The sequence below is a fragment of the Cyanistes caeruleus genome, chromosome 3 (genome assembly GCF_971803275.1).
Source record: "Cyanistes caeruleus chromosome 3, bCyaCae1.hap1.1, whole genome shotgun sequence".
NCBI classification, from domain to species: Eukaryota; Metazoa; Chordata; class Aves; order Passeriformes; family Paridae; genus Cyanistes; species Cyanistes caeruleus.
The window spans coordinates 48,052,742-48,067,427 of record NC_141703.1 but is presented as its reverse complement, the minus strand read 5'-3'; the positions used below and the strand labels follow the sequence as shown (position 1 = coordinate 48,067,427).

Sequence of the window (14,686 nt, the reverse complement as noted above, 5' to 3'; positions counted from 1 at the left end):
CAGTCACAAGAACACACGCAAACAAGAAAGGATAGAGGGAGGAGGAGAGAGGTCAGCAAAGGAGTTTAAATTACACTGAAGAGTTTAACTACTATTTTATACATTTAAGTCCAGAAGTTATTTTTTGGGGAGCTCTGTTTAAAACCTAGTTGATCTTGAATAGCCTTTGCAGCTATTTTGTTCTCAGCTGCTGTCATTCAAGGTTGCCCAAGAACACTAACCTCCTTCTTTTTCCCACTCCAGAAGTGTCTCAGTGCTGTGCAGCATCTGTTTCATACCTTTAACATTAGAGGTTAATTAATTAAAAGGTTAGGGTCCCTAAGAAATACTGCCAGAATTATGAATGATGGTGAATCTCAGTGAAGTGGTTACCCATGTTGTGCAAGTGAGATGAAGTTCTTCTGTTGCTTAAAGGAATTTGAATCCACAGCTTCAGGGAGGATACCACAATCCTGATACTGAGTAGAATGACCTCCCTTTTCTGTGTCACCTTTCATGCAAAGGTTTCAGTTGAATGTCATCATCACGTGCTATTTTCAGCCTGGGAGAAGAAGCCTAGAAGCCCTTGGGAAGGTAAAGTCTTTGCACTGAAACTTGTTAAAATATTATTTCAATTTCTCTTATTGACTGCCTGTAGAGGGTATCATACTGTGAACATCACAGTCTTCCACTGCATCCCCTAAAGCCTCATCACAGTGGCTGTAGGGAGATGCAGTTCCTTTGCTGTGTTTCATTAAGAGCCTGTCCCTTTTTTTTTACTGTTGTGACAATTTTAGCATTGCTTGATAAGTTAGCATAACATGAGATTTTGAGAAAAACTTTAGCAGGAAAGAGAAAGGAGATGGGTGAGAGTTCACCATAGAGACTGTCAAACAGATATGAGTTTGGATACAACGGCCATTGGGAAAATCCTCCCATGCTCTCCCCTAGGAAACATTTAGCAAGATTCACTACTTAAACCAAGTCTAAGCACTCATTAGCCAGATGGTAAACTGGCCCAGGCCATACCAGTACATAATATGACAGCTAAGATTGGCTATTGCTTGTTGCCAAAGTCCTCTGAAGCAGTACTTGTGGCTCTGGAGAAATGTCACGTCGAACTCAGTAGGCTTCTGGAGCTTGTGTAGAAGCTAATCAGCTTTTGCTGAACACCCTCTATGCCATAAACCAACACTGTGCACATGCTGTTTGCTAAAATTGCAGGATGTTTTTCTATCAAGTTGCCTTTCCATTACATTATGCCCTGTGATTTATATTGCTAGCTCTGCTGGATTGTGAGCATTGCCATGGAGGGGTATCTGAAACATTCAATTCATAGCTGAGGTTGTGGATGTATGCTATTGTATCTCACTTCATTTGATTGCTGCATATACAATGTCAGTTAAAAGGGGCTCTGAATATTTTTGAGGGTGCTGTACATTAAAAAATTTTCTTTTGTGGCCCACTAGATGATTCTGAGTAGATCAAAATCAAAGTGGAGTTTTGAACATTGTTATACCCATTTCAGATGATAATATTATGCTTTTCATAAATAAAACATTTTGGCTTTATCAAAGTAATTATTTGTAATAAGATTATTTGAAGTTACTGAATAAAAAATGTTGCAGGCTTTCTATGGCAGGAAATAACTTGAGATTTCAGCATTTCACACATTTTAAAGATGAGTGCATTTTGAGATGCGAAAAATTCCTGTGAAATAGAAACTTCATTTTGCAACCAGCTCTGCTGATTGATTTTTCTTTAGTACTACAGATAACAGTTGTATTTTTAGTGTGAATTCCTGGAGTCTGATTCCAAACATTCATCAGCTGTGATTTTCTAGTGAATATTTGTCTCTATTTTCTTACTTTCTTGTTTCCACACCTTTCTCTAACACCCTGACTAATGTAGTTATTTGACAGATTATATGCTAAAGCAGATATTTTAATTAAAGGAAAGAAGTATCTTGGCAGGTCAAGCCAGCACCACCAAGTGCTCCTGCATACTTAGAGAACCCTAAGTGAAAGCAGCAGAAAAGGACGGTGTTTCTTGTATTCACAGACATTGCTAGTTATTTTGGATACAGCAGGTACCCCAACACATAAGTCACAAATTCATCTGAATTGTCAATAATGATATAAATACCTGCAAAAGAAGTATTGCATCCTGATACAAGGGTCTGCAAAGGTAACTACCTACCATCCAGCTGAGAAAGTATTTTGGTCATAATTATGATCTAACATGCAGTCTTCCAGAAAATTTATTCTGGATGAGGCAGCAGCTTCTGTAGTGTCCTCAGGAGATAAACCATCATGGAGATATCCACTTCCACCTCTGCTAGAGCTGGCTTTGCACTCTGGTTATTCTCACAGCATATGATGGCTTCTCAAAAACTTCTCTGGCAAGGGAATTAAGTGAATAATTTTTTTCTTTCATCAACTTTTTTATCTGCCTTCCCCTAGTATTAGATGAGATGAACTGATGCACTTTGTATAATGCAAATATAATAGGAATGTGTGATTAGATAAATGAGATTTTCATTTCAGTTGATGAGATATTGTGTCTTGCTGCTCTTTACTTTAGATATCTCTTTTATTCTGAGTAGCAAGACAGAGTTCTTCACAAGTGAAATGAGAAAATATTTCATCAGGTTTCCCTACAAATAATGGGTTTGAACTTTTTTTTTTTTCAGATTTTCACAAACAATTATTTGTTCGAATTACATATGGCAAGATCAGATATTAGATTTATGATACATAATACTCATGTTGTACAGACCAAAAAAAAATAAAATTTTTCCTTCCAAAAGTTTCTGACCTGTAAGAAGTAATTAGGATTCCCATTAATTGTAGAATTTGGGTTTTTTTGTTCACTGTAGCTCTGCATTGGAAAGGAGCAAAATCAATTTCGTGATGTAACTGTATTTAGAAAGAGAGCAGAAGAGTCAGATTACTTATATACAGGAAATATATGTATGTGTATTCCTTCTTACCAAAAATACTAACATATTATTTATTTGTATTAATCAATGCATAGGAAGCCTACCAAGAATCATTAAAGCAATACATAGTAAAGACAAACCAACAACAGGAGAATTTTTTTTTTTTAAATCAAGTATCAAATTAAACACTTACCTAAAGAGCACAGAAATAACTATCCTACTTAGAAAAAAAATCAATTTCCAGTTAGTCAGAAGACAATGGGGAGAAAAAAAAAGAGAGGGTGACAAAGAAAATCAAGAGAACAATGCAATGAGCAAGAAAAGATAGGTTCCTTCAAAATAATTGCATTCCCCAAAACATGGAGGTAATTGCAATCAGAGATACACCATCACTTCAACATTTTTCAAGCTATGATATGTGTGAAAGCAAAGGAAATAAACAGAATAGTTTGTGCTCTTTTCCCTCCTGATCTGAGTATTTTCTTGAAAGAAATGTTTTCTATTTCTGTGTGAAAAAAGGTACAGAGTAAATTAAAAGTAATCTCAATGTAACCATAAAAATAATACACTAAATCTAAAAGATTAAAAGACCATTTAGACTAAAGTCTGAAAGACCATTAGAAATACGTTCCTCCTAAAACTGTTTCTTCCAAAAGTATTTATTTACTGCCTTAATACAACTGTGTTAATTTTAAAGGTTTTGTATAGTTTCCTTTTTTTTTTTCCACACCAAACAAACAAATAAATAGATGGGTCCCATAGTGTTATATAACTAAAGCACCATTCAACCCTGTAGCAACAGAATAGGTCAGAGTGCCTCCGACTATCTGTGACACTGGACAAGTAACTCCCTGGCATCATTTTGGATCACTCCAACATCTCCTTCAGAAAGTAATTTATTCTAGAGGATCTCAGCATTGGATGTGTGAGGTTAGCAAAGCTGGATATCTGAATTTTGCACTAGAAGTTTCAGTTGATAAAAGTGAAATACCTGCATGTATTTCAGATGTGCATTTTAAGTGATATTCCTGAATATGTACCTGAAAAAATACAATATGTGTGAGGTTTCTCTTGGCCAGCCTGAGATGTCTTATATGTTGACATTTACATAAAAATTATTTGTCTAGATACTTGGGCAATGAGGAGTGCCAGACAGTTGTGGATCTCAATTCACATGATGTATTTGGATATCTACTTTCAGAAGAGAGGTATCACTCCCCAGAAGCATGTTTTTGTTGTTGCCTGTTGCTTATAAAAGGAGGCAATTACCTCTGATTGAAGCCTGCAATGCTAATCCCATCCTAACTTGGCAAACATATAAATGTTTCCATTTCCTTTGGTCACCATCACTTCCAAAATATTTTAACAGGAATGAGCTGCCTTTGACCCAACCTCCATAAAATGAATACATTTTGTCTGTTATGTTCCTCCGTTCTTGGTATAAACTGCTAGGAATTTTCTTATAGCTATAAACCCGCTAGAAGAAATGAAAGCAGTGCAGTGTCTTTGACTCAAGAACTTGTAATTAAAAGGTAGTTTTACACTCTGGTTTCTTTAAACACATCCCATGGACACATCCATGTCAGAACGAGAGTCTCTCTGACATGGAATCCAGTGGATGTGGACTCGGTAGCAGCTGTGCCAGGAGGATGGTGGTAGTGAGAGCTAAGGAAAGCTGCTGCTGACAGTGAGATTATCTGCAACAGAACTAAACTTGCACATGGTCTTGTTGTGTTTGATAACAAAGGGAAAACAGAGAGAGGGCTCTGGAGGCTCCTAGCACACAATAAAAAAAAAAAAAAAAAAAAAAAAAGGTAGCAGACAGATGTGCTGAATCTCAAAGTCCAGTGAAAACACATTTAGGTCAGGAAAAGTATAAAGAAAAAGAAAGTCCTTAAGATGAACATCAGCAGATTTATAATTTCTTGAGACTGTGAAAAACAACAGCAGTCACTAATTTTTCCCTCTTGTCCATTTCTTCTCACTGTATCTCAATGGTCAATGTAAATAACCATCTATGTGTGCACACAAATACTGTATTTTGAAAACGCGTCTCTTTTTATTCTACCTTGAATTTTTTTTTCCTTCTTTTCAATCAAAAATAAAATAAAGACAGTCTATTATGCCAAACTGGTCAGTTCACAAATTAATATTTCCCAAATTCTTCAGCCTGGCTGCTTTTATATCATTTATAGTTTCATTTTTTCTGTGACAATGAACTATGGAGTTTGGCTTTCATTCTCAAAACTAAGAGCCTCATTAGTGTAGGCTGCAATTCTTTTCACATCTTAGAAACTAAGTAATTTGCTGTTAATTTCGCTGATGTTTTTCATTAATTTTGATTAGTACTCGGCAGGGTGAATTCTGAAAGGATTCTGAAGGGATGGTGACGGCATTTCAACAAATCTTTTCTCAAAACCAGTGACTTTAAAGGTATCTAGAAGAGGCAGGCATAACTTGTAATCTTCATTTTATTAGAAATGGCCTGTAAAACTACAGTTACCTATACCTCCTCCCTTTTTTCCCACCATAAAAACTGTTTGGAATTTTTCAGTATTTCAGGAGTGTCGCCAGAGTATCAGGAGCTCTGACTAGGCTATAGTGACTAATGCCTTAAGTGCTATTAAGAAAATTACCAGAAGAAAAAGAAATGTCATGCAGTTTCAAGATTGGCTTCAGTTTTCAGATTTTTCTGGATTTCAATTGTTTAAATTTAGTTTTTTTTTAGAATTAACAGTGTGTGAGTTTCTTAAATTCTTATAAGATAGTATAGCATTAGAGCAGTATAACACTGCTAGGTGTATTAAGTCACCTGCTTTATTGGGTTTTTTGGTTTTGTTTTGGGGTTTTTTTGGTTGGTTTTTATGGGGGGGTTGGTTGGATTTTTTGTTTTGTTTGGGGTTTTTTTGTAGCTGGGATGGCTTTTTAGGATGCATCTTTCTGTCTATCAGCATTTCAGAATCCTAGTAGGAGAGAGAAGTTCCCAGAAGAACCTGATTTCCTAGACTTCTTCAGTCTGACCTTTAATTGTTTGGGCTCTGCTGAGTATGACATCACTGTGATTCCCAACTATTACACACTAGTCTCGTGGTTAAAACACTTAACCAGGTTATACAATAATTCTGGTCTTAAACTACTCACCCAGGTGTGTAACAGCCAGGTTCTATGTGTACACAAGCCTGTGGTCTCACCCTGAGAAGACCTTCCCCTCTGTAGGTGCATAGTCGGTGTGTGTGCTCACACCTTTCCTCCTGAAGTTGGTCCAAAGGGCACAATTAGAGCATGCATATCTATAAATTCTTACACACAGACTGAGAAGGCTGTGGAATACTTGCTTTTCTTCTTTGTGAAGAGCTTTAAACACCCAATTTTGTTGCTGATTGAAGATCTGATACATTTCTAAGAGAAAGCAATCAGATAAATAATTGCCCCTTGTTGCCCCTTTCCTACTGATTGCCACTGACATCACAGAAAACAGCATGAAGTCTCTCTTGAACCCCTAAATAAGTGTCTCATTATTTTTCTTTGGCCACCGTGCATGCCAGAGCAGGACACCTTACCCAGCCTGCTCACACTCGAGCAGACAAACTTTAGACAGACTTTACTGACTGCCTGTCCTAGTGACGCTGCAGATGAGCAGTAGCATTCATTTTGATGCTGGACTCAGTGCCAGAAACAGAAACATAGAAACAGAAGTGGTATCTTTGGCACTTTAAAGTTCCTGATGGGTTTTTCTTCTGTACAATTGCATTGGCTGCGCACACACAGGAATGGTCTGACATTAATAAATTAATTTAGAGTGACTCCTTTAAAATGACCATCAGCATATCATTTGTTGGGAACCAGGCTTTTATTTGCAAGGTGAGAGACTTGTCTCTGATTCCTTAGTTAGAAGAGAGAGGTTTAGTGAAGAGGAATAGGGACAATAGTAAAACAGTTACAAGTAAAATTATTTTATGAATTTCCCAATGTGTTCCTAGAATCTTTGGATTTTAATTAAAAAGTGACCTAGCAGCATCCCTGAGTACTTCCCAGTTTAAGGGCTAATTGGAACATGAATCTCAGATGCCAGGGCAGGAGTGGAACACTGGCCAACACAGTACTGGCTGCCCCCCCAGGGGTGAGTCACCTGCTCCAGCACTTCTGAGCCACACCAAGGAACCCACTTGCTTGCTGGCTTCTCATTTTTTTACTTCTTTTTTCTTAACATGACTCAATTTGGAATTATTTAAAGTGTCTTCTATCCTTTTAGAAAGGCAGGTAGTGCAGAGAGCTTCTGGCATGTTGAAGCTAAAAAGGTTATTAACAGCAAGCAGACAAGTACAGAGCCTTTAGGGAGAATTTCCGTATCTCTTGCCTCATCCTATCCACATCTCATCCTTAATCTTGCTCTTTCAGTCTGGAAGAGCACACACTAGCTTAGTGTAACCCAATAGTTTTCCTTTCTAGTCCCCTCTTTCTCCTTTGTGCTTTCAATAGAAAGGATCAAGGCCCAGATATTTCTTTTAGCTTGTTGAACTTTAGCGAATAAGAACAAAAATGAACAAAGCCAACAGTTTTTTATAAGTGATAGCCAACAGAAAACTTCCTCTGGCTGAAAAGTTCAAAGACTCTATTTTCAGAAACAGAGGATCCTAGCTTTCCTATCATGCCTTTCTGGATAAATATTTTGTTCTATTGGGAAAGAAAAATGTAGCTATGAATGAGTTTGCAGCCAAATCTTCCATTTAAGGAGGATTTTAAGGATTATGCTGGGCAAGTGAGTTGAATGCCCATGGTTGAATAGAGGGATAAGAGTGCAGGAAGAAAGTAAAAGAGCAGAAGTGAAAGAGGGGAAAAAAATCAAAGAGAAAAGGAAACAGTAAAGGATTAATGGTAGGCAGGAAGGGGAGACAGAGAGAAAGGAGAAAATACAAAACATGAGAAAGTGTTATTTAAGGTCTACTTTGTTATATCTTCATGCAAAAATCAATCAAGTCTCCTGTTTTTTCTGAATCACTTCTTCCATCTTCTTTCTGAGGCACAAAAAAAACAGTTGTTTATCTTTACAGGTGAAAATTTACATCTGGTTTATATTGTGACATGGAAAAGATTTGTCTGGTTGTTTTTTTAAAATTATTTTTCAATGTGTTCTACAAGGAAGTCAATATTTATTTTTCTTTTCTTTCTCTCTACTGCCTAATGCCAGAATTTTTTAAGTGTCCAATAGGTGTTTTCTTGGGCAGATATTTGTAATTCAGGTCTTGAATTAGTAAGTTCATAGACATAATTTGATGCTCAGATTTACCCCTGAAACTTCCTAGGTCATTTGTTGATAAATGAGAGACACATCTCTGTCAGGCATAGTAGAAGTTCAAATTATTCACAACAATATACATAACTTTATATTTGTCAGCATAGAAACACATATGTTAAAAAAATCAAAGAAATAAATCCATTATCTTTGTATCAAGAATTAAATTATAATGGAAACTCGTGTTTAACAGGGTATATACTCTTTTTCCTTTGAAATTGCACGGGGAAAATGAGGCATAAAAGATATGTCTGCTGGTACAGATCTGCCCCTTCTTAAGTCCGTGGTAAAATTGACACTGACTTCAGCAAAGCAAAATGTCTTTGAGAATTTTACCTTAAAGGGTAGATCTGCAAGGGATTTTAGTTAAATATCATAGTGCAGACATAATTTTGCAACAAAATCTATAGTCCTAAGTTAGAAGTCTGTTTCCTTACAGATTGTACTGAAAAGATGGAATCCACAAAGGTATTCTAGGCAAGGAAGCACTTAAGGGAATGTCAATATTTAGCATATCCCTTAAACCTTCTCCCTGTGCTGCAACTTACTTTTGAATTAGAGGAGATGCTGCCTTCCACTTGGAATTCCATGATTCTGAAGTCCTGAATTACAGCATTTACCCCCTAATGAAAGGGTGTTCTGTCCCTCTTCTATCTTTTGGATATTAAAAGGACCTGAAAAACAGACATTTAGTTTTCCTTGCCACATAGAACTACAATCTCCCACCTCTTAAAGAAGTGCTTGCTCTTCCCAACCACAGCTTTCCTGGATAATTAAGTAATCACTGGAACAGACAGAAAGCATGAAGTACTTGATAGCCAACCCCCACCCCACAAGAAAAAAAAGAAGCTGGGTTCCAGTTCGTGAACGAGTGTATGTATTTAATACTAAGTAATCATTACAGCAGTGACTGGAATCCAGATCTCCCTTTTTCCCAGGTGACTGCCTTAAGTACCAGACTCTTTCTGTCTTCTGAGAAGCTTGTTCTTTCACTAGCTTAATGAATATTTAATCACTCTCTGTGAAGTGGAACATCACATCTTGCAAGGAGAGGCTGTGAGCAGCCAACCCCAGAAAATCTACTAGCCTGATGCTTAGAACATTTTGGTGAGAGATGCAGTTTCAAATCCTTGACAAAACAGTATGAATTGGATCAGAATTTTCTACCTTTAAATGAAAACAAGTTCACACTAAACTTAAAGCATATGCTCTATTCTACTTTTATGCAACAAATCCTGAAGGGCTTGGCATCCCCTATCCATTTACAGGGCCACAGAACTTGGCAAGGTACATCAGGAGTTAAACCTATTCTTACAGAGCTACATATACAATGAAGGTGTTGGATAAAATAACTAAATCCAAAGATTGTATAGGCATGTGTTACATATCTGGTGGACCAGGATTTAGGCAGTTAGCAGATTGTCCAGAAGCAGGTTTTTGACTCTTGGATAATTTCAATAATGAAGTGCTGGCTGCTTGGGCACAGTCTCAAAAGAGTTATATCATCTCCTAATTCCCTTTTAGGAGATAGGAAAATTAAGAACATTAATTAGGTAGTCACAGACTGCCTAAATTGGGTGGGTGCTTAGGCTTCCTTATTGATTAGTGGAGTGAACTAGGCACCAAAGAGTTTGCCTACTGGGAGCACACTAATGTAAAGAGAGCAGTTATGGAACGTCAGCCACAGAATTTGACTATACCACTGCCTCCCTCTGAAGTTTATACACTTACGTGCAGAGATTCATCCAGTTGCCTATACCTAGGTATTTAAAGTTGTAAATGTGTGCAGAGTAGAACTCCAGCTGCCCTTTAGTTGACAACCCAGGTCTACTTAGCTCCCGTGTTATGTCCACCAGCTCTGCAGACAGATAAACCTGGGGTGTTTGGAATAGCACTAGGGGCTTATTCACGGTCATCTGAATCAAACATCGAGTAATCTGAAGCTGAAACAAGTCTTGAACCCAATTCTTAAAAAAATTATCCTAATGATAAGATTTTCTTAGAGAAAACAGGATCAATTCCGGTTGTGTTTTCACAGACGTATTTAACAACTGTAAGGCATGAAGGCTCCTTGTTTCCATGGTATGACACCAATACACTTTGAAGCTAGCGATCTAACAATTTATGGTCCTAAATGCTAACTTGGTTACCCAGCTTTTCTATGTAATTCAGGGGAAGAATAGAAATTAGAAACTTAAATATTTTATGGGCCTCCCAGGATGAACTGGGAGTCTGAACAGAAGATTAGAGCAGTAGGTTTTGGACTTAGATCGCAAAAGTAAAATTCAGCTCACCTAACTTTATTTTTACATCTTAAATGCCCATGACTGGACGTGTCACTCTACATTCCCTTTATCATTGACAAAGGCAACTTCAAGGGTGCAAGCCATCTCTCCATAAAATCAATGTCTCCTTAGGTCAGTGAGGGATTCCTTTTCCTAAATATAGCATCTAGCACCATTCCAGACAGTATTAGCTATTTCTCCTGGCCGTGCTAAGTATATAGGTCCTGGTTTGTAACTGTCAGTTCAAAACACAATGTAGATATCTTGGTTACCCTACCACCTCTCCAGTGGCACTTGGCACCTCAGCAAGAAACATAACCAAGATCTTTGAGTATCCTGATCCAATGAACAGAATCACATCTCACTTGTCTGTCTGAAACTTCCACATCACTTATGAAAGGCACTTGAAGGTCTGCAATAGAAAAAATTTTAGTCGTACCATTTAATGTGACTAAAGACCATTCTTATGAAAAATGAAGCCATCTCTATTTCATCAACATCAAACCATTTTACAGTTAAACACCTAAAAACTAAACTACTAAAAACGCTTTAGTAATTTTCATACGTAGCTATCATATAAAGCTCCTTTAAAGGGGGAACAAAATCATCTGTATACGCATTAATTATTAATACTGAAATGTAAACCATAAAAACACATAGTTTTGTCTTAAGCCAACAATGTTGTACTTTTTCCATCTTTGTGTTAAATATACAACATTATTATGGAGAAACAACTACTATAAATATTCTATCACAAACCAGTTATAAAACAATATCTTTTTAGGTACATTATTTGTTCACACCTTTAAAAACAAGTGGAAATAAAAATGTATATTATTTATTAGAGTGATATATAAAGGAACCTCAAGAATAACTAGCTCAATATTAAGGTTTATATGCTGTATCTTTCTTGTTTAATACAATTGTTCATTATACAGGGAAAGCAAAATAAAAGGTACTCCTTATTGCCCTTGTCCTTGTTTTTATGAGTGTGGTGTTTATGTACAATGGGTAGGAACAATTTTTAAACTTGAACTCCTTTTCCAAGTGTTTATTTCTGAAGATATTTTCATTGCTTTCATTGTTAAAACTCTTTCTATCCATACTTCCTAAATATTTTTTACAGTTTGGTTCAACCAATAGTCATTATAACTCCTGTTTACAACAGCAGTCTGTCAGGGGTTAATAAAGGCTCACCTTTAACTACCACCCTCTCCAAACTGTTTCTCAAAAGTCTGAAAAAGTAGTCTTCCCAGCTTCCAACAGGGTTAATAAACTGGAAATCTCCAACAGAAGAGGCAGATTTTGCCTTTACATTTTTTTCACTGGAGCTGCTCCATAGCGTTGCTTCCCTAAATGAAGACCCTGTACTACTCATGGCTCCTGTAGCCATACGAATGCACAAATATGTATATTGGTGTATGCATAAAACACATCTGTGTTGTACAGTGTGCTCCTGCCTGCCTTTTTTATGGTCAGATGACTATTGAAATCACATAAATATTTTATAGGAGGAAAAGGATTGAGTCTCCCTAGCTGTAACCCTTTAAAAATGAAGAGAAATAGGTACCTCCAAGGAGTGATTCATCTATCCTGCATGAGATACTTGTTCAGAGGTGGACTGAATTCCCATGAGGTGTTATATCTTTACATTGATTCCAAAGAGACCTTGAACAAACAGTTCAGGTTCAATGCCTATTTTTTGAATGTCTAAAGCCAGCTGAAGGGAATCTCACCCTAATTAATTGGTCTGTCCCAAAGGAAGAAATCAGTATTACTGTAACTACACAAAAGGAATTGATGATATCCATGTAGCTAGCATGGTATAACAGAAGATTAATACTGCTCTTACACCCACTCTCTGTAGTTGCTTCCTTGCCACCTCTGTGCAGGAGCTGCTTATCACAGCTGACTATCTCAGCTACTTTTCCTTTCCTGTCTGTACCTTTGCCAGATAATCACCTCAAGCTCTCAGGCCCAATGGTGCAGCACCATCCTGACCTGACCAGGACCAGTGCCCTCACATTGGCAGCACATGCACTACACTATGTTCAGCCACTGATCTTAACAGGCCTTCTGCTGGGATCATGCAGCCCTAGATCAAGTTCAGGAATGGGAAGGGAGAGAGGAGAAAAAGGCAGATGGTATTTAAAACATCTGAGATATCACGAGGGATGCTCACTACATTAATTTTTAAGAGCAGAAGCAAGTAACAGAAATTAAAAAACATCTAAATATACAGTCATACAAAATACATTTTGCTATTGACCCTAGGAGAAGGGGATACTTCCTCTTTTTATCCTGCTCTCCTCTCATCTTAAGGCAAAGAAATCAAGTTGGATCTCTGAGAAGGCAAGAAAAGTTTCTAGCCCAACCAACCAACCTGCTGTTGCTCCTTCCACATGAATGACTTTGGAGTCATTTGCATGTTCTCACAACTGCAGCCAAAATAAATTCCTGACTGAACATACTCCCTATTTTCCCATGCTCTTTTTCAGAGCTACCTAAAATTCATGCAGACCTGGGCCACAAAGACTGAGTTGAGGAGGTACAGCTCCCCAAGGCTGGTTAATTGCTGAGGCTTTACATCTGTACTAGCGCCATCGAAAGGATAGGCACCTCCAGAGAGCTATTCAGCTCAGCTGTCACAGTCAGCTGTTCTCAGGTGAAATAAATCTCCATTCAGAAAAGTCTACCTCTCTATTCATGAGCAGTATCAGAAACCTAACTGTTAGCTTAGACTAGGCAATTTGTCTCTTTTATGGTTAAAAGTAGGTGAGATGAACATACAGCTCATTGACCATTTTCTTTGGTCACAAGGTTCACTCTGTGATGACTGATAAATACAGGGATGCCACCCATCATAACAGATGTGCATATGAAATCAGCCAGCACATGAATTTCATCAGATTCACTTTCAGACCATTAATTACAGCAGGTACCTTGGCCTCTGCCCCCTGCAGGTGCCTTGGTACTGGTGGTAATCACATTTATTTTGAGAGTAAGGAATACCTACTAAGCCACACACAAAGCATAGTGCCAAGTAGTGCCAAACCTAACGGGCACACCACAGAAGAATGGGAAAAGATATAGACAAAATGATGTGTGGGAAGATAGAAAGTACAGTGTTTCTTGTATGAAGAAGGGATGGGAAGATTGAGCTCAGGTAAATGGAGTATGCTATGCAGAAAGACATGGCTAGGTGAAGGGACTGAGGTCAGATGGGGAGAGGAAGCATTTTTTATATCATATCTCAACAGTAGCACAAAAATCTTTTCCTTGGAATTCCATGTCCATGTACAGCTTTTAATATGAGTATGGAAGAAAACTACCACTTGATGGTTGTGATGATAATTGCCCATTAGAGATGGGGTGGAAACCATCAAGCTCATTCTACTTCAGATTAAGGAATGAACTAAAACTGGCATACTCCAGATGAAAAGCTAGGTTTTTATCCACTGTACTAAAGAAGTTTGAGGGTTTTATATCTATTGAGCAACTGTGAAAAGAAAGATTGTGCAACAACTAGAAGTACACTGTAAATATCAAGGTTACCAAAAGTCACAGAACAACCTTTCCAGTAATCTGAAGTGGTGATAAGAAGAGTAACACAGTGAATTTGTATTGATGCAGAAATCATTAACCCTATACCCTCACTTGGATTTGCAATAAAGAATCAGCTGACTGTTTTTTCATTGCTTATACCAAAACTGTTTAAGCAGGTCGGCAAGTTTACTGCCTTTGAGTATATGTGTGCATATGTGTGTCCACCTACGTGTCTGTGAATGTTTGTTGGGAAACATAAAATACCCCGAGTTCCTTATGTTACAAAATAGTGTGCATATATTATTCTAATATTTTAAACACGCATTCTTAAAGACCACTTAAGGTGGTCTTAAGGACTCAATTATGTGAATACAGATTCTGCCAATTTAGCAGCTGTTAAGGAATATTACTTTGGGCAGACCTACTGAAATGTGTAGCATATTTCTTGGGAAATGAGGTAGTCATGCAGAATCTGACCCAAAGTGCTATTTCCACAGATCATTATAAACAACCATTTGTGCTCTTATTCTTACATAGCCTGTTGTCACTCCTGTATACTATGGCTTGTCCTATCCTTTACAGATGAGCCTTTGCAAAGCAAGAGTTCATTGGGATGCCTGAGTCCCATATCCACATAAAACA

The 14,686-nt window shown here is 37.5% G+C and overlaps 1 long non-coding RNA gene across 1 annotated transcript; it reads right to left on the bottom strand.

The window, feature by feature from the left end:
- Positions 1-6,751: 6,751 nt before the first annotated feature.
- Positions 6,752-13,103, bottom strand: LOC111926292 (uncharacterized). Its single transcript, XR_015284524.1, has 5 exons — positions 12,882-13,103; positions 12,069-12,166; positions 10,864-10,910; positions 8,762-8,887; positions 6,752-7,935 (listed from the first exon to the last, which is right to left on the bottom strand). It is a non-coding gene; the product is annotated as an uncharacterized LOC111926292 (long non-coding RNA).
- Between the last annotated feature and the right edge of the window lie 1,583 nt (positions 13,104-14,686).